Here is a 27,723-nt window from a genome sequence, read left to right as displayed (position 1 = left end):
TTTAATTTGACAATTTTGCACTTATATCTTTTCATTCAAAAGAGAAATAGACCTTATGATTTAATTAGTTTAAAATTGTTAGGTATGAAAATGACAATATTTATTTTTAAATCAAATTAATAGAAAAGATGAAATATATCATATGAGACGTATGGAGAAGATTTGAAAGTTATTAAAAAAGAAGAAAAGAGAAATAGAAAACCGTTAAATAGAGAATATCAAATTGTTTAATTAGATAAGAATTTTGAACATAATTAACAAACAAAAGTAGATTTGATAGATAAGATAAGGTAGTTGAAGTAATTCTATTGATTCTTATCAGAATTAAGCATGCAGTTAGGATTCTTGGGTTGAAAAACATACACACAAGTTCAACACCACTAAATAAGTTCAGCAGATGGATTTTTATTTATCAAACACTCAAAATATCTGAATGTCTGAAAAGATTCAGTTTCAGCACTTTTTTATGGCCCCGTTTGGAACCTGAGTTTTTTGAAAGTTTGTCTAAAATTTTACTGTAGTGTACTGTAGAAGTTTTTTGGAAAAATTTTTTGAGATGAAAAACTTTTATTTCCTTTTCTTTTTTTCTTTCTTTTTCTTTTTCTTTCTTTCCTTTTTTTCTTTTCTTTCCTTTTTTCTTCTTCATTTTCTTCCTTCCCCCTCCCCCTTCCCTCCCCCGTCACCTCTGCCGCTAGCTTTGAAGAACCAGCAGATGGTCCAATTTTTTTTTCTTTTTCTCTTTCTTTTTCTTTTTCTTTCTTTCCTCTTTCTTTTCTTTCCTCTCTTTTTCTTCTTCTTCTTCTTCCTTCCCCTCCCCATTCCCTCCCTCGCCACCTCTGCCTCCAGTTTTGAAGACTCAGCAGCTATGGTCAAGCTAATTTTTTTTTTCTTTTTCTCTTCCCCTCTTCTCCCTCTCCCTCTCCTTCTCTGCTCCCCTCTCCCCCTGTACTCCTCTCCCGAAGCCAAAGAACCAGCAGCCATGGTTTCTTCTTTTTTTTTTTTTTTTGCTTTTTCTCTCCTCCTTTTCTCCATCTCCCTCTCCCCCTTCTCCCCTTTCCTACTCTCCTCCCCTTCCCCCTTCCCCCTTCCCCTTTGCCTAACGTGGTCGTGTGACCAAATCGCAGATGCGATCTGGTACCGCGACTCGGGGAAGGGGGAGGGTGGCTGGGTAGGAGAGGGGGAGAGGGGAGGGAAGTAGAGGGGGAGAGAGAGAAAAAAAAAAGAAAAGAAAAGAGAGGCACTGCTGGAGGAGCTTGGGCTGGGGCTGTGAGATGAAGAGGGGCAAAAATTTTGGTGTCTTGATGTCCTCGATCCCGAGACATTTGAATAAGCACTCTTTTTCTGGCATAGATATGTCACTGAAGAAAGTGATTCCGTTCTGTCTATGTTTTCTTTTTGGATTCCGAATACGTCTGCCTCGACTTTGAATACGTAGTTTAGATCGGTCAAAGGGGGAGGGGGAGGGGGAGAGGGAGAAAGAGAAAGAGAAAGGAAAAAAAAAGAAGGAATGCCGGCGCCGGAAGCAGCGGCGGAGGTGGTGGTCGGTGATAAAGGTGTGGTGGATCGGGGTGAGGAAGAAAAAAGAAGAAAAGAGGAAGTTTTTTGTGTATTAGATATTTTGAAGTGTGTAGGTTAAAAAATTTGATAAGTTTTTTTTGGGTTCCTGTAGCTAAAGTTATTAAAAAACTAGTAGCTAAAAAATTTGATAAAAAACTCGGTTCCAAACAGGCTCATTAGTTTCCTAAACCACTCTTGCAATCGATTTCTAGCAACACCGATGACCACCACAAGCCACCACCACAGAGGTCTCCACTGACCACCAGTGGCGGCAGCTCCCGGCGGTAGCCTCCAAGTTGTCGCAGGCAACAGTGGTTCTGCTGCAGCAGTCAAGAGGTTGCTGCTGCTTTTTTGCCCCTTAAAACTCTCGATTCTTCTACCCAACAACCACCAAGAGCTGTAGCAACCTCCCACCACCACCAAGGAAGCCTCCCATAGCCTCACATGGCAGCAACAATCGGTGGCAGCCCCTGGAAGATCGCAGCAATATTTTTGCTGCAACCTTTCCCTTTTTTTGAATCTAAAAGACATGCAACTTTTGCAGCTCAACAAGAGAGGTTTAGGGTCTGATTTCATCTCGAAAGGTAAAAGAAAGCTTGATAATCATGTTTGACAGCTTGACCCGCAAGTACTCGACAAAGTAATGATTAACGTTCAAGTTCTTATTCAATAATTAACCAATAAAACCTGTAACCTATAACTATTCCAGGTTTTTAAAGGTCAATCAGAAGCCACAAAACCCAAAAATCAAACCCATAACGACGCTATAATCAGATTATAGCAAGCCTGTTCATTCAAGAATTTTCGGCTAATGCATCAAAAGTTAAAAGTAAATTTTTGTGCAATCTTTAACCATCAAAACCTTAAACTTTTATAGGTTCTATAAGTTAACAAAAGACACAAAACTCACCAAAAATTCGAACCATCATATCGCATATTATTAAATCCAACAATCGAGATTAATCCATGAAAAAAAAAATCACATAAAATCATACGAAAAACACTAGGGATGGCTCTGATACCATTGTTGGGTTTTTGGGAAATAAGGCAGTGGAAATTTTCAAAATTTTCCCAAAAACCACTTAAGATCAACCTAATTTTTGCATATGGTTCAAGAAGAAGGGGAAAAACAGATTACCTTAATCCGTGTGACGTTTCTCTGATGTACTCGAGAAGACGAACGACCCCTTGAGCAGTCCAGGTGTCCTGCCTCTACCGAAATCCATGCAAGAGTGATATCTGGATCGTCTCTACGATTTGTGTGTGAAAGTGATGAAAGTTGCCATCCTTTCTTTTCACTTTTCCTTGTCTGTTTTTCTCTCCATATATGGCTCACATATTTTTCCATTCTACGCTCTCTATTTTGTGACGAAAACTTGATATCCCCATAGAGTTAGAGGTTTTTGTTGTACTAATAGATATAAGATATGTGACACCCCCACCTCCCCCTAGGGCGAGCGCTAGGGTATCAGCGGGCCGCCTATTCCACTTTCGTCAGGATTCACGCATTCATTCTAGCGTAATATGGATCCACAAGTCAACCATAGACTTAGAATTAAAGGAATACTTCAAATATACAAGCCAAATTCTTCTAAAACTACCATCTACTATTACAATCAAAAAATCCAAATATAACAAAGTTTACACTTCAAATGTCTCAAGTATCATACAAAAGGTTTACTAGCATCAACCAAAACCGCTAGTCTAGAGTTCCCAACTTCCACTTCCAAAACCTGTTAAGGAATAACAACTTAGGGTGAGCCAATACTCAGTGAGGCCAAGAAAATCAAGCAAACAAGCAAGTAGCACGAACCAAATCAAATAGCACATTCAAAAGCGACTTAACATGAATTTCATATAAGTGAGCAAGTAGGAAATAAAACACAAGTAGAAAGGATGCAGGAGCTCTCAGGAACTATTCTTACGTTACGGCCGGTTCAAGCCATCTTTGGTTAACCCTCTGTCAACTCAAGTAGCAACATATCCGTAGAACTCCACTTGCTTCCTCCATCCACCATATCACCCTCTCAGATCCGGAACCAAACAAGCACGAGGTGGCAATACTATTCGAATATACTAAGCAAGATCTCAAAAGATCAAACTATAAAATTTTTCATGATTCGCCAAGCTTCTCGACCAAGCCCTTGCCGGTTCGAGTTACGAGGTTAGCCAATGGGTTAGGGCATCCCCACAAGTATAATTGATCGATGAGATAACGCTCCAATCTACTTAGAGTCGATCATAATACTGAGTCAGGATGAGAGGTACCTCCTACCCGAATAGGATGTGGTACATGCTGCTGCTCAGTGCTCACGAGTTAAAAGCATGTTCAAGTACAAGTGCAAGTCACACAAATTCATATAACAAGTAGCGAGTACTCAAGAGGGAGAGGACAAGGGCGATAAACTACACCCTCGCCTCGGCAAGTTTACAAATCACAAGAATCACATAGCACTTGTACAAGTATCATTTCACTCAAAGTAACATGAAGCATGCACTTGACACTTACCAAAGTCAAGAGCAAAAGCAAGAGGTCAAACGAGCTCCTCAGTGTTCACGTGGTCACCTGAGACATACACAATCACGGTTACCTAGGTATTCGGCCACGGCTAATAAGAAAAAAATCTCCTTGCTACCCATACTCAAGAGTCTCCAACTCAAGTCATATTAAAAGAGAAATATTCTCACTTAATCACTAAAATAATATTCAAGGAGGACTCAAAAGTTCCATTTTCGAGTCAAGTCGTGGCAAGAAATTTCGATTTAAAAAAAGGAGTACCACGCTTAATTTTTGGCACAAAAATCGAGGAAAAGAAAAAAATGTTTTCATATCTTAAAACTTCCAATTCTATAGTTTTAGAATATAAGTGAGCGTTCACGTTTCTAAACTTACGAAGTCAAAATTCAAAAAAAATGTTACTTATTTCATAGTAAATATTGGAGCTAAAAGCTCCAAGTTTCAAATATGAAACCAGTGGAATTCCTCAAGGATTACTCTAACTAAAACGCTCAATTTATGGTTCATTTTCATGGAAACCGAGAGCATAAGACTAGGAGGTGAAAAATTTTATTTCGGAGCCAAAGGAAACAAACTAGTTTCGCTTGAAGTTTGGCCAACTTCCAAACAATCAAGTTTTCCGATCCAAGTCAAGAGAAATCTCATATGCTCGGTGAAATCCGTTTCCCATGTATAAAATGGGGTGCAAATAATCAAAAAGGTTAGGCTTGAACCCAGAAAATGTTTCCAAGCCACTTGTGAGCTTTTGTCATTTTATAAAGAAAATTTCAGTTTTTGTAACATTCTTTGAAAAATCATAACTTGAGTTTCATAAGTCCAAAAATCTCAAATCTTATACCGTTGGATAATAGATTCAATGAACTAAAACTCTCTAGAAGACACTTCTACCAGATTCAAATCAGAAATTAGTCAAATTTTAGTTCCAAATTGCTGCTTCATTAAAAATAGGGCAAAATAGTCTTGAATTTCAGTGAACTTTGAAAATTTCTCAAAATTTATAGGAATCGAACTAGCCCCTGAAATTTATACCACTGAAAGAAATTCAGGTCTAGTTTCAAATGCAATAAACAGAACTCAATTTGGATTTTTCTACCCCAAGATACAACAGTTTTTCGAAAGCTGATTTTTGAAACCTGAAACACGAAAATTCCAGCAAAGCCAGGTTAATTGCTCCGATCAAGGTGCATCTAAAGCCATCGTTTTAGCAAGATTTTAGCTCAAGAAGAGGCTCCAAAAACTGAAATATTCTGCTCAAACTTTCGGCCACGAGTATGGCCTCAAAACCAGAATTTTTGAGCTCCAAGTTAGAGTTAAATTGGGGCTTTTAAACCAAAAATTTTTGTACATGGTTGGAATTAAAATGAAGCTCTAAAACCTGAAATTTTGTCCTCAAAGTCTTGGCCAACAAGAGACTTTAAAACCTGAAATTTTAGCTATCAATTCCAACCAAAATAATGGCTCAAAAACTGAAAATTTTCTGCCTTAAATCTCGGTCAAGGAGGCTTCACCAAAACCAGTTTTTTGCTAAGATTTTAAGCTACAAAGGAGGTCACTAAAACCAGAAATTTTTAGCACTATTTTCGTCCAAAGAGGGGGGCTCAAAACTGAAATTTTTAGCCTCAAAATTCGGCCAACTAGTGGCCTTGCAAAACTGAAATTTCTCTTGCATTTTTCAGTCAACAAGGAAGGTACCAAAACTAAAATTTTTTCACCAAGATTAAAGCATTATAACTCACTTTTCATGCCACCAAAACAACTCACAAAGCAAGTGAATATTAACCAACAAAGCCATAATCTTGCAAGTTAATAAAGAGGTAAAATCAAACTATCAAGCAAGCCAAGAATCCATGCTATATCAAATGATCATCCAACCAAATCAAACATATCATCCCTCAAGACATCTTCCTAAGAGCAAGTCAAGAAAGCAAGAAAATCCTCAAGACATGCTACCTAATGTCAAGGTTCATAGAACCCTTCAACAACCCCAAGTGTATCTAGCTAAAATTTAGCTAATAGATGAAAGAAAGATTGGAGCTTGGAGGGGTTACCTTCTTCCAAGGATAGTAAGCAAGACCTCAAGAAACCAAGTACCAAACCTCCAAGAATCTTCCCTCCACCAAGTCTTCAACCAAGCTTGAAGATGATCCAAGGTGTGAGTAAGATTGGGAACAAGATTAGTGAGCAAGATTGAGAGGAAGAAGATGAAGTTTTTCTTGGCCAAGGGAGGGGGAGAGAATCGGCCAAGGTGAGAGGAAGAGAGTGTGGTTGTTGAGTGATGTTTGTGAAGTGAAATCGTAAAAGAGTGAAGTGACATAAAGCTACTTTTATGGTGCAAAAGTCAACATTTGAATAGTGATCCATTAATACTCCTAATTGAACTTAACGCAAATCACTCACATCTAATTCCTCAATTAACTTTTCTTAGTCTACAATTGATCTCCTTAACTCTTCAAGACCACTGCACTCTCAAACCAAATATTGCCTCAAAAAGCGTGCTTTCTCAAATTTTTTACTAATTGGGCGACAAAAAAATCAAGTTTATGCGCAACGTGTTTTTTAAAAAAAATGAGACAAGTACAATGCAGGTGCAATTAAAATGAATGAAATAATTTAATTGGGGCAAATGAACAAATAAATAAATAGATAAGCCAGTAAAAGAGAATTTCGTGTCCTAACAAGATAGATAGAAAAAAAAAAGAAAAAATAGGATCTAATCATTTTATTCAAAATCAAAACAAAAGATATCCAATAACAAACTCTATCTCTCAGCTATCTGATAGATAGGAGATAACTATTTTCTCCTATCTGCTCAGATAGGTCCAAAATTTATTTTCTTTGTAATTAAATCCCAAAAGTATCTTATACTTTTATTTCCAAGTCTTCACTCAGACACATAATTTAATCCAGAATCAAATCTTTAATGCGTGTGATCCAATAGGCTCCAAATACATTGGCAATAGTTATGACTTATAATTTTCAAAAAGAATTAGATAAAATAAACAACTTTATTTTACCATTAATTACAATAATTAATTAATTCATAATTATAAATCATGAGCAGTGTCTAACAACACATCATGACCACCCAACTGCTCGAAATTAGTCAAATAAATTTTGACCTAACCTTTCCATGAAAAGTTACCATGTAATTATTATCCTTTCACTACTAATATCCAATTAGTTAGGGTATAAGGAATGAGTGCCAATTCCCTTATGACTAATTAAATTTACTAGTTCCCGGAATTAACCCTAGATTAGGTTAACTTGAAAATATTCTTCAATTAACCTAACATAGTCGACTTTTTAGGATTAATTTCCCACTAGTGGCCATTCGGATATCAATTCCTACTATCGGAGTGGTGAATCCTATCTTGATCACTCATTATCTTTCGGTGTTTCACGTTACACCCAATCTCTATTCTCTAAGTCACTCTCAGTGAGTAACAAGCAATAGAGTCAAAATGTAGTGTTTCACACTAAAGATATTATGGTGATCTCAAGTCGTGGGGATCATTTACATAACTTTCCATAAGAAATACAACCATTGGCATTAGATAGATATCCTAATGGGATCTCTAAGCGGATCATTCTAATGTATTTGTACTTTACAAATCATCTACACATTAGCCAAGGTATCTAAGGTATCTATATACCATGATTAATGAGAACAATCACCACTTACATTAAGTAGAGACTAACTGTGTACTAGTATTTCTGTACTAATGATGTCCTATCTCATTAGTACTATGACTAGGAAATTTAAGAATATTACTATAAATGTGATTGACATCTCATAGTCATCAATTCTTATGACGACCACCACATTAGTAAGTATTTTAAGAACTTTATCAGTTATATCTAGCATTTAACAGATAAAGAAGAAGTTATTAAAGTACAAAACATAATAAGGAATGTATTAAACAAAATCATTGTTTTAGGGCATACATTCCAACAAATTAAACACAGTAAGAATGTAAAGTAAGCTCAGTGGCCAAGGAAGAGCTTAGGAATTCTTCCGACTGTTAGATTCAAGATTCGAATCTTGAGTCTGATTGTTAGGGGTGAAAAGATTGTGGAGAGTAGAGGGACATTTAAAAAAATGAAAATTAAGGATAGTAAGGTGGGATTTTTTTTTCTTTTTTTGAGGGTAAGTGGAAGGTTTTCAATTCATAGTCTCCAACTTACAATCTCTCACCTTACCCCTTACCTCTTACTCCCAACAAGGTAAATGATTAATCATTGTTAATAGAAATACTACACCTAAAACACGGAACAGTTTAGGATTAGTTGTTGGTAACAAAAATAAAAATAATTTAAATCTAACCAAATAAATTAGGGCAATAATTACACATGACAGAAATATGGGACATCCACTTAGCAGAACATGGGAATAACCAACTCAATAACCTACGATATAGGGAATTGAACATTATTTTATTATACAAATATATGTGATACATGTAATTAAGAATGAAAATTGAGGATAACAAAGTGGAGAGTGGTAGGACATTTAAAAAAAGAACGAAAATTGAGGATAGCAAATGGGATTTTTTTTCTTTTTTTTGGGAGGGTAAATGGGAGGTCTTGAACCCAGGGTCTACAACTTACAATCTTTTCCCCCTTCTGTGACAACCCTACCTCTTCATAGGGCGTACCCCAAGGTTTAGCGGACCGCCTGCTCAACTCTCGCCAGGACTCACTCACTCACAACAAGAAAACAAGTTACAACCTCAAAAGTAAAGGAAACAACAGTTCCCAAGTTTGGAACGTACATGTACATTCATTTCTATCTCAACCATTCATACATATCCGAATATAACAAAAGATTCAAGTTCTAGTTGTACTTCTAACCCTAGTTGAGCACTAGCGCTAGAAGAATTACAAAAGTTAAAAGTCTAGACAAACTAGCCTTTCCAGCTTCACGCCTATGCTCGTACCCCCCTGTAAGGAAAATAAAACTAATAGAGTGAGCCAAAGTTCAATGAGGTTCCAAAACTTCATGCAGACCCAAGTAACAAATTAGTCATTATGTAAAACTTGAACTCTTAAAATGAGCGAGCGTACAAGTTCATAAAAGAGACAATAACACTACAAGTAACAAATTGACTAAATATACAACATTTCAAAGTAAAAGGATACAGGTGGCTCTCAAAAGCCAAATTCCCGTTGCATTACTTGATCCGAACCCATTGACACTCCGTCAACGTTTAAAAAAGCAAAACCATGACCATAGATCTCCACTTTACACTAATTTTCATCCACCAATTAACCCCCTACCGAGCCCGAACTCCAAAATAAGAGTGGTGGGAATACTCGAGTATACCGAATCCAGTGGACCATATCCAAAGGATTATACAATAAACAATAAACAATAAACAGTACCTATGGTTTACCGGTCTCATCGACCAAACCCTTACTGGCTTGATTCTACTGACTAACCAATAGGGTGAGGATCCAGGTAGTATTCAAGTTATACACATGTATATCAAGTCAATAATAACCAGTAAACAGTAAGAAATCACATTAGGGCAAGTGCGATAAAGTACACCCTTGTCCGTCCAAACAAGTCAAGTATTTTTTTCAAATATCAAGTTCAATCATGCACTTAAAAACACTCACCAATGAGTTATTATTTTTCAAAACCATGCTCAAGTTCAAATCCTTGGCTGGAGTCAAAATCTGCAATAAAATACTGTTTAATAGTTTGAAATCAATTAGGGTTCAAAATATAGGAGTTTCTCTTAAAGAAAATTAAATAAATAAAACTCGTTTAAGTAGTACTCATTTTACTTATCAAACTCTAGAAAATTCATGCTCGCTCTTTTAGTTTCGATAAAGAAGCGATTAAAACGTTTAAGTTCGCAATTTGGCGGAAGAAACTAAAAAATCGTATTTTATAGTGGTCGCTACTCTCGCCTTACAAAGTGTGTGAGTTTTTGGCAAAATTCAGCTTACATACTTCTACTAAAAGAAATTTGAAGACTTTAAACAACCGAAGTTCAATTCGACCACGAATCACCGCTCAAGTTCCAAGTTCACTCGTTTATCCCTCGAACGAAAATTTGGGTAGCATACCCTTTGTATTTATCCATTTTTTCAGCCATTTAAGGTTTCATGTTTTTTCTCAAATCAACCCAATTCAAACACCACAAGTAAGCATATCAAGATAGCTCTTCATCTAGGCTAAAAACCATCCAAATATAACTTATTTCTAGCAAATAATCAACCACTACCAAAGCTGGAATTTTCTCATCAAAGCTGGAAATTCATCTTTTAATGCTAAAAAGTCACAATTATGCCATTAATCACCTCACAAATTCTATATCCAAGTTCAATACCAACATTTGATAGTTAAACAACATAATCAAGGCTGAAAATTTCCAAACCCTAGCTGAAAATTCATTAATCAACACCAAACTAGAGTATCATCCAATATATTCCAAGATTCAAAACTTCTATAGCATATTTAGCAAGAATAAGGAAGAGAAAAGAAGTGGATGAACTTATACCTTCCAAAACTACTTGAAAAGTGAAGAACCAAGCAAATTTTCCAAAGAAATTCACCACACGAAGCTTCCTAACACCCTTGATACAAGTTTAATCGGTTTAGATTTTTGTGATTCAACTCAAACAATGAAGAATCAAGGTTGAAATTGAAAGTTTCTTCTCTCTTTCTCCACTCCTAAGGTTCGGCTACCATGACAGAAAAATGAGAGAAAATGAGCCAAAATGAAAAATAAGAAGAAAGGACTTAGCTTGGTCAAACATCTTCTTGGTTGCCAACACTTGGCAACTCAAGATTCCTTCTTTTTTTTTTCTTTTCTCCCTTTTCTTTGGTCAAGGATTTCGGCTGCTTTAGGGATAATTTAGGCCTGATTAGATGAAATAAAAACAAGAGGATTAGGGTAAGAAAGTAGTGGTCAAGTGGTGTACTCAATCGGTAACAGACGGTGCACGTCGGTTCAAGCCTATTTTCCTTAACTCTCTCGTACTTGTGTTTTAACTTATGATTCACTAACTTATCATTAGCACTTCTAATTACACACTTCCTCTTACCTAATACTCACTCTTATCCACCAAATTTAGTACACATACCTCACAAAATGATCACATTACCAAAATGCACAAAAACCCTAATTTGCTCTAGCTATAAAAGTAAAAATAAAACTCTCGATTCTATTATATATTACAACTATTGAGGGAATAAAATTAGTAGTAAAGGAATTATATAATAATTTATTCAAAATAAGCGGAAATTATAAGAAATATAAGCAAATTTTCAAGTCGTCACACCTTCCCCCCAACAAGGTAAATGATTAATCATTGTCAATAGAAATACTACACCTAAAACATGGAACAATATAGGATTAGTTGTTGTTAATAAAAATAAAATAATTTAAATATAACCAAATAAATTAGGGGAATATGTACACATGTCAAAAATATGGAACATCCACTTAGCAGAACGTGGGAATAACCAACTCAATAACCTACGATATAGGGAATTGAACATCATTTTAATATACAAATATATGTGATATGGTAGGGCCTTTTACTACACCACAAATTTTAAAACCTTATTATTCTATTTCCGCAAGTACACGATTTGTTTATTGAATATAGGGATAATAGGTGCCGATCCCACGGGGATTTAAAAAATGGCAATCACTTGATTTCAACCACTTGCTTATTATCTAGACAATCAAAGTTTTAAGGAGGTAAAAATGAAGAAAGTTAATTAGGCAGTAAAATTGGCCATGAAAGGTGTTAGTTTAGGCGGTACAACCAGCCATAAAAGTTAGAAGTTAGTTAGGCGGTACAACAGGCCATATAGCAAAAGAAATAAATATAAAACCAGCCATTAGGTGGTAAAACCAACCATCTAGGTAGTAGGTTGCAAGAAAGTAAATGAAAGTAAATACAAGTTAGATTAGAATTGCTTAAAAATGAAATAAGAGGATCCTAGGGATTAGAATCCCTTGTTATATCAAGATTAGAAGTTAGTTATGGAAGAGACTAAAGGTCTTTTAATACAGAAATAAGTAAAGATAGAGAATTTAATTTGGTAATAGGTGGTAGAAAATATGCCAAGACGGGGTTACCTACGAGTTTACAAAAAAGAACAAAAAAGGGAATTCTATAGGCTCATACTTTGGTAAGGCATTCAACCCGCATTGATTATATACTTACCATATTGAAACTATCAAATAGCAGCATTTCTTAAAGCTGACCAATTAAAAACAATTCTAACATACTACCTTAAATTAAAAACTTACCAAACTTACAAATAACTATAATTCAAAAATTACATAAAAGACCGTAACTAAAGGGAAATGACAATATTCCAAATTATTTATGTTGGCAAAACTAAAAATAAAGGCAATGTCATAGATTAGGAAAAGTAAAACCAACAATCAAATCAACACAGAAACAATAATATTCCAAATCTTCTTTTTGGTAGTTTTGGTTCAAGTATGTAAATATATTTTTCCTCCTTAAAAAAACTTCTTGACTCATGGAATGTGTTATTATAATTCAAATTTCAATAGAATTTGAAATTTCATACATATTGTTTGATGATGAACAATGGCATCCAGTAACACTACTATATACTAATTAAAGAAATTTGTTTGCTTCTTTTAATTTTTTTTGGTATTTAGTGTGCTTAGGGCACTTTAGTAGGTTTGTTCTTTTCTAAGTTTTATATTTTTAATGTTGGACTTTATTTAATAGGGATAATTTCAGAAACCTCCCCTAAGGTTTCTGATAATTTCACTCACCTCCCTTCAAGTTTGAATAGTTATACTAACCTCCCTTTATGTAGTAAAATGACTATAATATCCTTCACTATAAATAATTTCTACAAACAAAAAAACTCTACAATTACAATTCGTCTTTTATTCTAAAGCAACTATTGCCACACAAACTAAACTCTTGTTCTATCTCCCAACTTTTTCTCCTTCCTTCTTTCTCCTACATCTCTTTTTTCGCAAATATACACACTCTCTCATTTTTGTTTTCTTTTTTATAAGTATTATGGAATTGAAATTACAGAATGGCAAGTTGCTGGATCATATTTGTTGTCAAACTAAATGAAGGTGAAAAAGATAGCGGTGATACAGAGTACATACAAGAAAATAAAAATGATAGCTAAAAAGGAAATATGGATTAAAGAAGGTTACAATATTATACCAATTGTGTAAAAAAGAATTTTGAGATATAAATACTATAATCAAATTTGCCTAGAGACATGGAATGTGGTCTCTAGTATTACTTTTGGTTGCTCCGTGTTAGTATTCTTGGTAGGTTACATTATTTTACTAACAACAAGGTTGAATAGTGACATTGGTCAATTCAAACATTGAATTTAGGCAAAAAAAAGAGGCTAAATATTAGGTTGACTGCAAACTTTAATTGTCACAGTTGATTTGCATGAGAAGCTTTGAGGCGGCAATAGTAGGCTGTCAAAATTGTAAGAATATGGAGATTAAGGTAAAGTGGTTTATTGAGTTCGTTAGGTTGATGATTATGTCGTTTACAATAGTTGCAACGTGAAAGAATTTTATTAGTTTGTTTTTCCCCCTTCTAAGTAACAAAGGGGTATTTTAGGATTTTTGAGGAGAAAGTTAGCATATTGGGTTTATATTGTTATTGAAATGTTAATCATATGGGAGGCAAAATGTAATTTTTTAGACTAGAAAAGAGCTTTCTACAATAGTCAAAAACCTCAGGGGAGGTTTCGAAAATTATCCCTATTTAATATGTTTCTTTTCAAATGTTTAATATTTTTAATGTTGGACTTTATACTCTGACATTAAATATGTTGTATGTAAACTATAGTTTAGACATTTCATTTGCACTTAGAATAAATTCCATATTGATAGTGGGCAAGCATATGGATAAATTTTATACAACAATTTTACATCAAAAAGTGCATTTTAAAAAATTAATATACGAATTTAAATCAATAGAGCTGTATTTAGATGATTGCCTTCAAGACTGTTTTAGAAAATTTTTTAGACCAACTATTTGATTAAATAACTATCCTTTGATAGATGGTTGTGAAAAATATAGTATATCATTGTAATACAAATTAAAAAAAACATATTTTAGACCATATATTTGATAAAAATAACTATCCTTTGATGGTTGTTTGTGAAAAACACCAAAAATGGTAGGATTTCACGATATTTACACCCAACTCTTTATTTTTCATGCATTTCTAGTTTTATTTAACCAAAAACAATTGACAAGTGAGGAAACGATTCGTGAACAGTGAAAGGAGTGCAATTATATACTTACCATATTGAAGCAATCAAATAGCAATATTTCCTAAAGTTGACCAATTAAAAGATATCATACCACCTTAAAGTGAAAACTATCAAAAATTGTCTTTCTATGAATTTTAATGGTGAAAACTTCATGTTTTTGTAAGTTTAATGATTCAATCATCAAATGGAGTGAATTGAGAAGATATTTGGATGATTGTTGATGATTTGAAGTGATTTAAAGAAGACATGAAGTGCAAAATATTCAAAGGATGAAATACAAATTAAGATAGCTTTTACACTTTTTGGTATTTTGGCTATATCTTGAGATACAAGCATCGGATTGAAGTGATTCTTGTGCCATTTTAAAACTAACACATAACTCTACATTTCTTATGAGACATTGATATCCACTTCATGAGTTTTTTAAGTCAAGAAGTCGAAATATAGTGGGTCATATTTGTTGCCAAAAGGTGAAATAGGGGATTGACCAGTCGAGAGTTTTTTGGTATTTCTCAGTCTAAAGAGCTCCAAATTGGATGATTCTTGAGACATTGGAAAGCTAACTCAAAGGCCTAAAACTTTCATGTTTTGGAAAAGAGTTAGTTCAGCCTCCACCATCAAGAAAATATCAGTTAAAGTGGTTCTAAACTCGCAGAAGTGAAAACGTGAGCTCTGAATACATGGCATAAGCTAGCGTATTCAAAGCCTGCGTATTCTCCCTTGTTTTTCTACAACTTGCATATCAACTTGTTCTACATTCATACAACTTTTTCAGCTATTCCCAACTTAGAATTTCGGCTGCATCTGTAAAAGAAATACATGGAGACTTGTAGATGCATCTTTTGAGAATCTCAAGGAACATTTCACATCAACTTTAACATCTTATTTGTATCTTGGATTCCTCTATAAATAGAGGCTTTGGAGAAAATTTTCATAACTTTGGGAGGCTAGAGAAACTCCACAAAAATGCAGTCTTCACTAGAATTTCCTTAGTTCATTAGTTAGGGTAAATTAGTATAATTAGTGTAGTTTATCTTTCTTGTAGTTGTAGCTAAACTTGGATGAAGTTTAAGGAGCAAGATGGAGAGGTTGATCTCATGTGACAATGGTGATATCTCTTCTACTACTTTCTCTCTTGTATTTGATTTCATAATTTGTTATTATATAAGTTTGGATTTGTGTTTCAATACATGTTTCTAAAGTTTATGCCTTTGGTTTTGGTTGAACTTTTTATGATTGTATTGTGTTAATTTCTTAGCTATTTGATGCTATTATTTTGAGCAAGTTATTTAGCACTTTTGCTCCTCTAAATATGCAATCGTGCAAGATTTGAGGGAGTTAGGTTTAATGTTCATGAGGTGATTGCTAGAGTTAATCATTTTATTGAACAACTGGGGGCTGCCAGGATTTTCTCTGCAAGTCATTTTCGTGGGACATGGATGATCATTGGGCTGGCTTTGCATCCTCTCGGCGTTATCATCATTCAGTTATAGCAGTGAAATGGCTTCATCTCCCTCAATTTCATGTCAAACTGAACACAGACACTAATATGCCAGTTGGAAAAAGAGCGGGGGGAGGGGGTTATTCTAAGAGATCATAATGGCGAGCTCATTTTTACTTTCTATAAAGAATTTGGAGATGTTGATGTGTTGATAGCTGAAAGTCTCTCACTGATGCATGGTCTGTTACTTTGCCAAGATAGGGATTGTAATCATTTGTTGATGGAGATGGATTACGAAGTCCTGGTTCGCATGGTTTGTTCCGGAGCGCTTACCAAATGGCCATTATGTAATGTTCTGTGAAGGATTAGGGGGCTCTTACAAGAGTTGGATGCCTCAGTTGTTCATGTTTATTGAGAGATAAATGTTACTGCGGATAAGCTAGTGGGCTTGCAACTCAATGAAGATGTTTTGCACAATTCTCCTCATTAGCTGTCGTCTTTAGTCAGGGCATCTTTAGTTTTAGACAAGGACAAATTCCCGTGTATTTGTCGTCAGATTGTAAGGGAATAGGTCCTTTAGTTTCTTTTACGCATGCTGTCTTGTTGACAATTGTGTTGTTGGTACTCTTATTTTGTTTTTTTCTCCAATAAAATTGGGGTTGGCACCCCCTCCCTCGGTTTGGGGATTTTTGCCAAAAAAAAAGAAGCAAGGGGGGTCTTCAAGTGGACTTGCCTCGCCTGAAAGTGGTTTACATAGAGCTAGTGAGACAGGCTTGATAGGTCCAAGTCTTCATTTGTAGGACTTTGACCAATGAAACTTGGGGTCTGTTTGGAACCTAAGTTTTTTAGGAGTTTGTCTAAAACTTTACTGTAGTGCACTGTAGAAGTTTTTGAAAAAATTTTGTAAAAGTTTTTGTAAGGTGAAAAACTTTTTTGTAGAAGTTTTTGTGATGTAAAAAATTTTATAGAAGTTTTTGTAAGGTGAAAAACATTTTTTCCCTTTTCTTTTTCTCTTTTTCTTTCCTTTTTCTCTTCTTTCCTCTCTTCTTCTTCTTCTTTTTCTTCCTTCCCCCTCCCCCTTCCCCGTTACCTCTGCCTCGCCACCCCCAAACTTTTCCACCATCCCTTTCCTCTCTCCTCTGCCCGCCATCCCCCTAGGTCAGCTACCCCTCTCTTTCCCTCCCCCACCACCCCCTCTGCCCACCATCCCTTTCCTCCCCTCTCCCCCGCTAACCCTCTCTACCCGCCACCCCTCCCTCTCCCTCCACCGCCACCCCTTTCCTCCCCTCTCTCTCCCCTCTCCCTCGCACTCCGACGACAGAGGAAGGCCGGCCATGGACCATTAATTTTTTTTAGCTTTTTTTCTTAGGCCTGCCACCCCTCCCCTCTTCCCCTCTCCCTCCTCCGCCACCCTCCCCCTCTCCTTTTGCGATCTGGTCGCGAGACTAGATCGCACCTTGCAGGAGGGGGAGGGTGGCGGGGGAGGAGAGGGGGTGAGGGTGAGGGACAGAAAAAAATAATTTTGAGGTGACCGGCGCCGGGAGAGGTGGTGGCTGGCGTGGTGGGTGAGGGAGGAAAAAGAAGAAAAGTTTTTGGGAAATTTTTTGTGTATTAGATTTTTTGGAGTGTGTAGGTAAAAAACTTTGAGAAGTTTTTTGGGGTTCCTGTAGCAAAAGTTATTAAAAAACTAGTAGCTAAAAAACTTAGGTAAAAAACTCAGTTCCAAACAGGGCCTTGATTAAATTGGGATTCTCAGGTCCAAGGTTGACATGGACGAATTACAGTTGTGATCAAGAAGGTTGAAATCCAGATCATGCATCACATCTGGAGCACTCTAGTTTCTTACGAAACTTTTGTTATTGGGTTAGACACAAACTTCATGTTTCTAGCGATTAAGTCATAAGTCGTTCCTTTTTCCTATTTATTTTGAACAGTATTTGAGTTGTGTAAACTACTAATACTTAGGATTTTGCAGAAGCAGAAGATAAAAAGGGCCTACCCTCCTTGACTTGAGCTTCACTAATGAGTAAGTTACAATGCACCGATTCAAATATGTTAACTTTAGAAGAATTCAAATGTGAAATCAATTAGAGTATTTTTTGCCGAAGTCAATTCCAGATCATGTTCAAATAATATATAATTATGAATTTAAATAGCAGTGGACTCCCTAATTAAACACATAACCAACTAATCTGGCATAATTATTGTCAGATACGCATTTCATCCCATTGATGATTATCTAAAATTCTAATGTCCAATTTTCCAAGAGCCATACTCAACTAACTACTAACAATTCTGTTTCAAATTCCCTTTTAATTCAACTTATATATCATAGTAACAATGAGAAATTATTTGTTATAATTAATTATGAATTTAATTAAACAACTAGACAAACGTGTGGATATACTATAAGAAATGATTCCCACAAAGAAAATTATTGAATAATTTTTTCACTCAACTTTATGGATAATTTTAAAGTGCAGCATACTCAGCATTTATGAAAGGATGTTGTATCCAACAAAAAAAAAAGTAAAGCTTTTTTAAATTTTCAACAACTCTGAGTCCCTTATAGTCTTTTGGCCAATAAGATGACATCACGTGGATTCCATTGAAGTGCCTGGGAAAGATAAAATCCTCATAGCCAATAAAATAATGCCACATTGGCTGACAAAGTTAGAGCCCACTAACACGGCCCTATTAGGAGGCTAATTGATTAGAATATAGGTGTAAAAAAGAAAAGTCAGACACTTACGGATCTGATGGAGCGTGTGTATAAAACTATGGTAGCCCGGCACCTGACAGAAACCTTTTTTTTTTTTTTAAACATGTCAGGTGCCGGGCTATCCGGCTCCTGACACATTTTTTTTTAAAAAAAGATGTCAAGTGCCGGGCTGTGTGAATGTGAAATTCACATTCACTCAATTGAGTGAATTGCAATTCACTTTATTTGTTAAGCTAGTTGATAAATGCAATTCACTTTAATTAGTTTAGTGAATTAATTAGTTTAATTAATTGAGTGAATTAATTTTAAGAGATTCGATTAAATGCATTTAATTAAGGTGATGAATTAGGTTTAATTTGTTATTTATTAAATATTCATTTATTTGTTATAAATGATTTAATTATTTAATTATAATGCATTATTTGTTGTTATTTAATTACACTTTATTTGTTGTTATTTGTTATACTTTTGTTATTATTCGTGGTTATTTAATTACCCTTTATTTGTTGTTATTTGTTATATTATTTGTTATTATTTCTTATAATTATAGAATCGTACCTGACAGGAATTTTTTTTTAAAAAATCTATCAGGTGTCGGACTGTGTCAGCCCGGTACCTAACCGAATTTTTCTGAAAAATAAAAAAAAATTAATAAGTCTACCAAACAAAATGTGTCGAGTAACAAAAAATTCTTAGTGAAACTTTCCCAGTAGAATTCAAATCACTTGACTTGAAATACAATTATCTAGTATTCATATTCTTTTAATTTTGAATTTTCCTCTTTCATTTATAGCTTCTCATTTTATTCTCAAGAAAATATCGTAAGGCTGAAATTGTGATATGATTAGTAATTATCAATCGCAATTTGTGACACGTTGCATCATGCAAAAGATCAAAACCCTAAACCTAAAAACCCTAATCCCTAATCCCTAAAGCCTAAACCCTAAACCCTAAAACCCTAAACCCTAAAGATCAAAACCCTAAACCCTAAACCCTGAACCTTGAACCCTAAACCCAAAACCCTAAACCCTAACCCTAAACCCTAAACATTTTAGATTTTGTATTCATTCTCGTGTTGGTACTTATATTAAATTTTTGCATTTTACCAATTGAACATAATGCATACTAATAGAACATCTATTTAAGTTCTGAATTTTTTTCGTAGTTTGTATTGTGAGGATAATTTCATAAATCTCCCATACAAAAAAAAAATCAAAAACCAAAACAAGAAAAAAAGGTTTAATAAAAAGTTGAGTCGACCTGAAGTACTAAATACTTTGAAATTTAAGTTAATTAATTTACATTTCAAAGTTGAAACGTAAGAAAAAGAAGAAAATAGATTTGTGCAAAATCACTAATTACTCCTATAGGATGTTAAACTACGAAACTGTTTTTCAAACGAAATATACCATTCATTCTGTAATAAGATGTAGTTCTCAAATTGTTGAGAAATAATTTGTTAGAATTTTTATGTAATTTTTAATGTTCACTATAATTTTATAAAACTAAATTTATTGTGCAATATATAAAAAAAGGACCAAAAAAAGAGGAAAAAATGCATAGCGTGACAACGGTGAAATGGCTAAATATAAAAATAACGATAAGCATTCAAATAATAAAAGGCTAAATTCCCATATTATAATATTTGATATTTAGCAAACATGTAATGAAGATTGTATATTTTGTCTACCCAGAAGATTTCGATCTAAACCCAAAAGATTATATATTTTGTCTACCAAATCATCATAACCTACCATCTCTGTAAGGAACAACACTTGTTTCGGTATAGAAGGATCATATGAAATTGACCCTCCTTCGTTTATAATTTTTCCACCCCAATATACTTGAATCACCAAGCAATTATCACTTGACATGTTATACCTATTAGAGACGAGTGTTGATAGCATTTTAGAACCTCATTAATATGCTTATTTGAATAATTAATTAATTGAATCAAATATATATAATTTATAACAAATAAATAAATAATTGCGATTCTATAATTATAAGAAATATTAAAAAATAATATAACAAATAACAACAACTAAAGTGTAATTAAATAACAAATAGTATAACAAATAACAACAAATAAAGTGTAATTAAATAACAACAAATAATAACAAATAACAACAAATAATGCATTATAATTAAATAATTTATAACAAATAAATGAATATTTAATAAATAACAAATTAAACCATCACCTTAATTAAATGCATATAATCGAATCTCTTAAAATTACTTCACTCAATTAATTAAACTAATTAATCCACTAAACTAATTAAAGTGAATTGCATTTATCAACTAGCTTAACAAATAAAGTGAATTGCAATTCACTCAATTGACTCAATTGGATGAATTGCAATTCACTCAATTGGATGTCAGGTGCCGGGCTGTGTCAGCCCGGCACTTGACATCTTTTTTCAAAAAAAAAGTGTCAGGTGCCGGGCTGAGACAGCCCGGCACCTGACATGTTTTAAAAAAAAAAGTTTCTGTCAGGTGCCGGGCTGTCTCAGCCCAGTACCCATAGTTTTATACATGGACTCTGTCAGATCCGCAAGTGTCTGACTTTTCTTTTTTACACCTATATTCTAATCAATTAGCCCTATTAGGAATCTTATATAAAAGGCTCTTGAATAGTAAAACTAACACTAATGCCATCAATAGACAGAAGATGAGGGGTGTGAATACTCCTATAGCTAAGTGTTAAGTCCTATAACCTAGTGTGAGCTCTTGTTTATCAAAATGTCATTCATTCGAAATGCCTATAAATATTCATACTTGAGCCAATTCTTTTATGAACTTGTTTAGTACTTGATTAATTATTTTTCTTAAACTCTTCCACAATTTAGTTATCTTTTTGTTTTTCAAAATGCCATCTCAAAATAATATTCAAAATAAGTGCCAAGAACATCTTTATAACATATTCCAGATGCTCCATACTCAAAGAATCATATCTTCAGAAAATCCTAAATAAATTTACAACTAAAATACCTACATATTAGTAGCATTAGAATTGCACGAAGACAGGATACCCCATTTACATGGTTTTATTGCAATTTAGTGACCGATTCTAGACGCGTAATCCACGTTATTTTGACCTAGGCCATGAATACACTTCCGAAGTGTATCATCCAATGTTTAGGCTGCTAAGGAAGCAAAGATTATACGAGATTATATGTCAAAATAAGGAGACTATTGCAAATGGGGAACTATCAACACAGGTAGGGTGTATAAGATCCAAAAGGAATGCTACGACGATGCACTTCTTCAGTCAAACATGAATGACTTCATGGATATTATTAAAGAAGGCAATCCCAAGTTGTACTGCCTGTATTATGATAGGATTAAGGCAAATGTCGATAGGTTATTTGCATTGCATCCTCAGTATTACAAAAGCCCTTTTTTTTTACTTGACAATGTTTTAGCTGAATTGCTCGAATAGGTTGAATTAAATGTGAGGCCCATTGACATTAGGCTCAGTAGGCTATTGTCTATTATTATTGAGGGCCCATCTAGAATAAGAAAAATCAAATGGGTCCGAACCTTAGGCCTATACAATTATTTATGTGGGTATCTGGACTTAAATTATACGGTCTACTACAGCTATGAGGGGGGAAAGCAACGCTAGGGGGGTAACGTTCCTTTCTTGAAAGGTGATTGCCCTATAGGGCTACTGGACTCCAGGCATATACTCTTGCGTCCGACGATTGAAAACCGGACACAAGCAAGGCCAGCAGCTCCTAGCTCTAGCAGCTTCAGCTCCTTTATCTACTCTTGCTGTTCGTGTGTGGATTATTCTACTTCTTTTTCTATTGTTTGGAAGGTCTGTTATAACGTCATTGATGATGTGTAATCCTAATACCTCAAATGCTACATAGAGTTCAATAGAGCTCAAAGGAATAGGTATCAAATTGTAAATACGAGAAGCCAGTCCAAATAAAGGGAGTATATCAGCAATAATACTTTGCAATTCAGATCCAAATTCTTTGTACAAAGAGTACCTGGATAGGCTCGACAAGAAGGCTTTGAGGATCTAGATACTGGACAATCTTCGTATTCCTTACCCAGCACCTCTGTCAAGACACCAACCAAAGCTCTGTCTCTCAAATACAAATGCAGAGCATCCAAATGTAAAACAACTTCGAGAATACTGGTTTCAATTAATCAAATAGACAATCACCATGCACCTGGAGAGGAGAATGGATATGAATGCAATCATGCTAACTCCAACTTCAAAACCGTTATATATTTGACCAGGAATGGATCACCGTGCAAATGCGCAGTATGGAGTTAATGCCTAGGATTGCTTTGTGATTGACATTATTTAGCAGCGATGTAATTTGTCCATGAAAATATATTGTACAGTGCTTAATAAAGTATGATTGTACACTGACAGTATATACACTATCACGATTGGATACATGACACATGTACAAAATTTGGGTTTCAAAATCAAATTCAGATTATGTGTCATGCATCCAATGGTGAAAGTGTATACACTGTCAGTGTATACAAGATTAATTCTTATGCATATCAATAAATTGGTTGTATTCAAGAATAATAGTTAGTACAACAGCTAGATTGTCTTCCCAAAAGTTTATCAAATGCCATGAATTAGGCAACACATTATGCAATACAACTTGTGTTTAGTAAGTACATAATCCAATTTGTTAAAAATATAAAAAGAAAAAACTAAATGTCAAGATTCGAACTAAATTAGTTTCCAAGCCTCCAATATCCGCATTCTCGATCACTCGAGATTTGAGAGTATATTCAAAATTAATGGCCTCCTGTACATATCTTTTGCCAGAATAAAGTGTCAATATGACAATGTTGTTAACATCATTGGCAGCACACCAATATTCATTCACCAAAGCTCTGGTTCAATATGTATTCAGCCTTCCCTCAAGTGTAGAAGTCTAGTGATAATATCAAATTCAACTTTTTTAGAAATAATTCAAAATCAAAATACCAACTTTAATAACAAAAAAAAAAGCTACATAGAGCAGTTATTTTTAAGACCTTTTTCTTTGGTAGCTTGTTTCAAGAAAATCTAACAAAAATATATATTTCTAGATAATCAAAATAGAATAAATAAATCAATAAAAGTAGGGATACACATACAAAAGAAGTATAAAAAATTAAAGGCTGAGTAAAAGGAAAAGAGATGACCAAAATGGAACAGTAAAGTAATTTCTTAGAATCCTGTCAGCTTTTTTTTTCCAAAAACTCTCTCTTTAAACCTTGCAGAGTATCTTAGGCAAAAAGATTAGATTTTTAAGTACAACAATAATCCATAAACTTAACCACCATTTAGCAACTTGCAATCCGTTTAAATCATGTATATGTAGGAACAAAATCTAAAATATTCTAAACCCTATTGTGTTGATTACCTCCTATAGGCACAGGCACACCACCATTCCCCCCACTATGAGAAAGCAGTTTTTGCTTCATCAAAAAGTAAAATAAATTTCCAATGTTCCTAAGTAAAGAAAAGACCATTTGAGTTTAAGTATAATGTTACGCAAGTTTAAAGGGTAACAATTAGATAAAATTTCCATATAAGTGGAAGTACATAGGCAAGGACAGGACAAAAACATTCAAATTCCAATAGGCCCCTAAAAAAATTGTTGAAATTTATAATAGACCCTAAGAAGAAAAAAGAGGAGAATAAAAATTAATAGTGCTTTTCGTTTGAGTAGCATCTATGTTCGTCAATTTCTACAAGCACAATCATTTGGCAAATTGTAATCATGCTTGTTAGTCCAGATAAAATACAAACCAACCATTTTATAACTACAACAGGGACTCATATAATCCCATCCATAAATGTAGAACTAAAATGCAGATACGAGGGAAAAAGAAGCATTTTACAAAGAATGAGAGAAAAAATAAACTTAAAGTCTTTTCTGTGTTCTTATCCCTAGATGCTATTAGCTAAATCATTACTTCTTTTCCGAAGAGGAAAATAAAACTTCTGGTCATTAACAATGTAATTTACTGATCAGCCACCAAGTATTTAACCTGGCTTAGTGAATAAACTTCCTTCTTGTAGTACAATGGCATATTCCATAAATCAATAGGCAATTACTTTCATCTTATGGTGCAAGGATCTTTACACAAATCATAGATCAAAAACCTACAAAAAGAATGACAACACCAATCTAAGATTGTATTTAGATAAGTCACAACAGAAGGAAAAGTGATGTTACCTAATCTTTTACCGATAAGGTATACTTAGCTCCTGTTGTCTTAAGGAAATCCCCTGAATGAAACTTGTACAAAAATCAATTGCTTGGCAATTATTTCATTTCCAACCCCCTATTTATAAGATCAAAAAACTAGAGTTCCTTTACTCAAAAGCAAGTAATCTAGGATATAATAAAATAATAGACAAAAATGGTACCCATAAACAACATCAAGCCCTCATAAAGGGCACCAGGACATAATCATCATTTCGGAACAAATAGCAAGAGGAAAGAGAATTAGTGGTTAATGATGACTCACAACTAAGCTGGGCAGAAAAAGTAAAGCACCAGTATACAATTGCATAGGATTATGTGCCATTTACTGAAATAGAATATGTAAGAACAAGGAATGCAATAAAAAGGAAAAAATAAAGCATAACCATTAGGCTTACCCAAAAGATTGAAACTAAAGACTGTAACTATTTAGTGATGAACACAATTAGTTAACCCACAAAAGTTCAAAATGCACAACACTCTCTTTGTAGAAGAACCACCATTGTAGAAAACAATTCTCTAACAAACTGAACATACAATCTTTAATATTTGCACCTGTCAAAACCAGAAGACGACAATGTTAGCCAAGGCCACCATTGAATTTAGAACAAGAAACAAAAATTTTAGCCACTAGGTCCATTTACTCCTGCAATTTAAACTTTTAGCCATATTAATCCAAAGCATAAGGGAAAAGAAACAAAAATCATCTCCCAAAAAAATGCAAGAAAGCTATGACAATTAGAACAGTTTAACTTTTCCCTCTAACCAGTAGGTCCAGCTCTCTTGGCTTGCATCACTTAATTCTACATATCATCAACTGTAATCAGGAGCTGTAAACATTGGCACAAACATCAATTTGTAAAATGCTCACAATCTAAACCCCTATTTGAGGAAAAAAAGAGGAAAAAAATGCCACCTAGAGCTTTTCATTAGCAAATGATCAATTGGATTTTGAACCCTTATTATGAATACATTATTGTTTACCCCTGCAACATTGATGGTAACTTATATTGGGAATCAATACCACGGCCAAACAACATCCCAAGATACAAAATAGAAAACTTTAATGAGAAATCTAACATTTCAAACAATCTGATTAAACAAAGCATAAACTATTTATTGCTAAGATTCATATTTGATCCATTGAGAAGAAAATATTACCCTTTACAAGTAGTAAGATGATTTTTTTAAGTTGACAACATGCTTGTGATGTAGAAGCCAATAAGTGTAATAACTTGAAATTGTGCAAAAGCCCTTCCAAGAAGTATCATGTCATAAGTACTTGTAACTCTTAAAATCATATATGAGTGAAATTTTAAGATTTTTAATGTTTTTGCGCTTCATTTGCTTTTGCTTGAAAGCGAAATATTATGCACGAATGAAGGAGTTAATAGTTTTAAATGAGCCAATAGGTATATTAAACAAGAATTTGAAACCTCAAAAAATGCCATGGACTAATTACTAAGAAGATGCTACCAAACAGAATCTGCAATAGTATAAATTAGGTTATGGAGAAGGAACAAATAGACACACAACTTAATGACACCAAAACAAATGACCTTCAATGACCGAATTACATTATATAGACATGCATAATAGATATTGTTATCAACCCCAAAACTACAAGACAAAGAGCTACTGTATTGCAGCCTAATCTAAGGACATTTACATGCACAGTTGGCATTGAAGTCACTGAAACATGGAGGCATGGCCAGTGTTCAAGTACATGTGGAGGATTGCATAATACTGGTTGACAAAAGCATTAGCGATCAATTGTGTCTTGTTCCTCTCCTAATAAGCTACCATTTCAAACTTGGATTACCATTTCCAAAAAATTAAACAACCAATTGTTGCTACTGCAAACACTAGAAACCCACTGAATTTTAAAAACCAATAGGTCACTTTATAAAATAAAGTGGAACATCAAAACAAGAAGAATGTCCCAGTTTAAATAACTAGATAATTGTTCATAAAAGAAACAATTTAAAAAGGGTGTAATTTGGCCAGAGAGGGGGAAGGGGCATTAATCGGATTCTTTATCAGTTACAAAGTAAAAAGTTGAAAAAAATAATAAATTTCAATTTGCACTCACTTCAAATCTCCATAGATGAACATGATTTAACATACCTCATATAAAGCCCTAATGCTTTCATTAATATGTTTCTATAAAACAATAGCCACAATATTAAAAAGCAATAATTTATTTCTAGAAAAACAACAGCCACCATATTAAAAATCACTTATTAATGAAAGTTAACAATCTCTAAAACCATGCTGGAATAAAATCAACACAAGGTAACAATCTCTAACAAGAACTCTAGTTCGCTGGAGTTCTATAATTATCCGCACTTAACTTTCTAATCTATTGACCAAATCAAAGAATTGTCTATAAATATCACATACACAGAGAGACACAGAGACCGGCCATGTTTTCCTATACAATTTGTCTAGCAATGACAAATTAGAAAGGTTTAATGTCTCGAGCAAACATCCTTTTGTTCCTAAATCAAGGAACACAGAAGAAATAAAGTTATTGGTGTTTAGCAGAAGAAAGATTATAAGAAATTATACCTTATAAGCAACTCTCAAGGATTTGTGGTAGAGCTTATTACTTGGATTCTGCACAATGAGAACCAACAACACCAAAATAATTCTCACAACCCAAGCAGACATATATGAATGCAGTATTTTCCAAAACTAAGATACCTGTACAACAGCTTGTTGGAAATATAGAGTTTCTCTATCAAATAAACCCTTACCGCATCTTCATTAGCTAGAAATATCTGCAAAGTATGTGCATTTCCCAAGACCGACAATGTTACATAATTTTTGGGATTAACTTTCATATGGCATATTGTGAGGACTAGAAATTTTTTTTTATTTTATTATTTCTTCAAATACATTTTTCTTTACTTTACTTTATTACCTTAATTGCCTAGATATTTTTATAAGAGAGTTAAGATTCTTAA

The 27,723-nt window shown here is 34.1% G+C and overlaps 1 long non-coding RNA gene across 1 annotated transcript; it reads right to left on the bottom strand.

Moving 5' to 3' along the window:
* Window positions 1-8,833: 8,833 nt before the first annotated feature.
* Window positions 8,834-27,502, bottom strand: LOC140037010 (uncharacterized). Its single transcript, XR_011840785.1, has 3 exons — window positions 27,326-27,502; window positions 22,514-25,309; window positions 8,834-9,016 (listed from the first exon to the last, which is right to left on the bottom strand). It is a non-coding gene; the product is annotated as an uncharacterized lncRNA (long non-coding RNA).
* Between the last annotated feature and the right edge of the window lie 221 nt (window positions 27,503-27,723).

The sequence above is a fragment of the Coffea arabica genome, chromosome 2e (genome assembly GCF_036785885.1).
Source record: "Coffea arabica cultivar ET-39 chromosome 2e, Coffea Arabica ET-39 HiFi, whole genome shotgun sequence".
NCBI classification, from domain to species: Eukaryota; Viridiplantae; Streptophyta; class Magnoliopsida; order Gentianales; family Rubiaceae; genus Coffea; species Coffea arabica.
The sequence above is the reverse complement of the archived record's forward strand: the minus strand, read 5'-3'. Positions and strand labels throughout refer to the sequence as shown.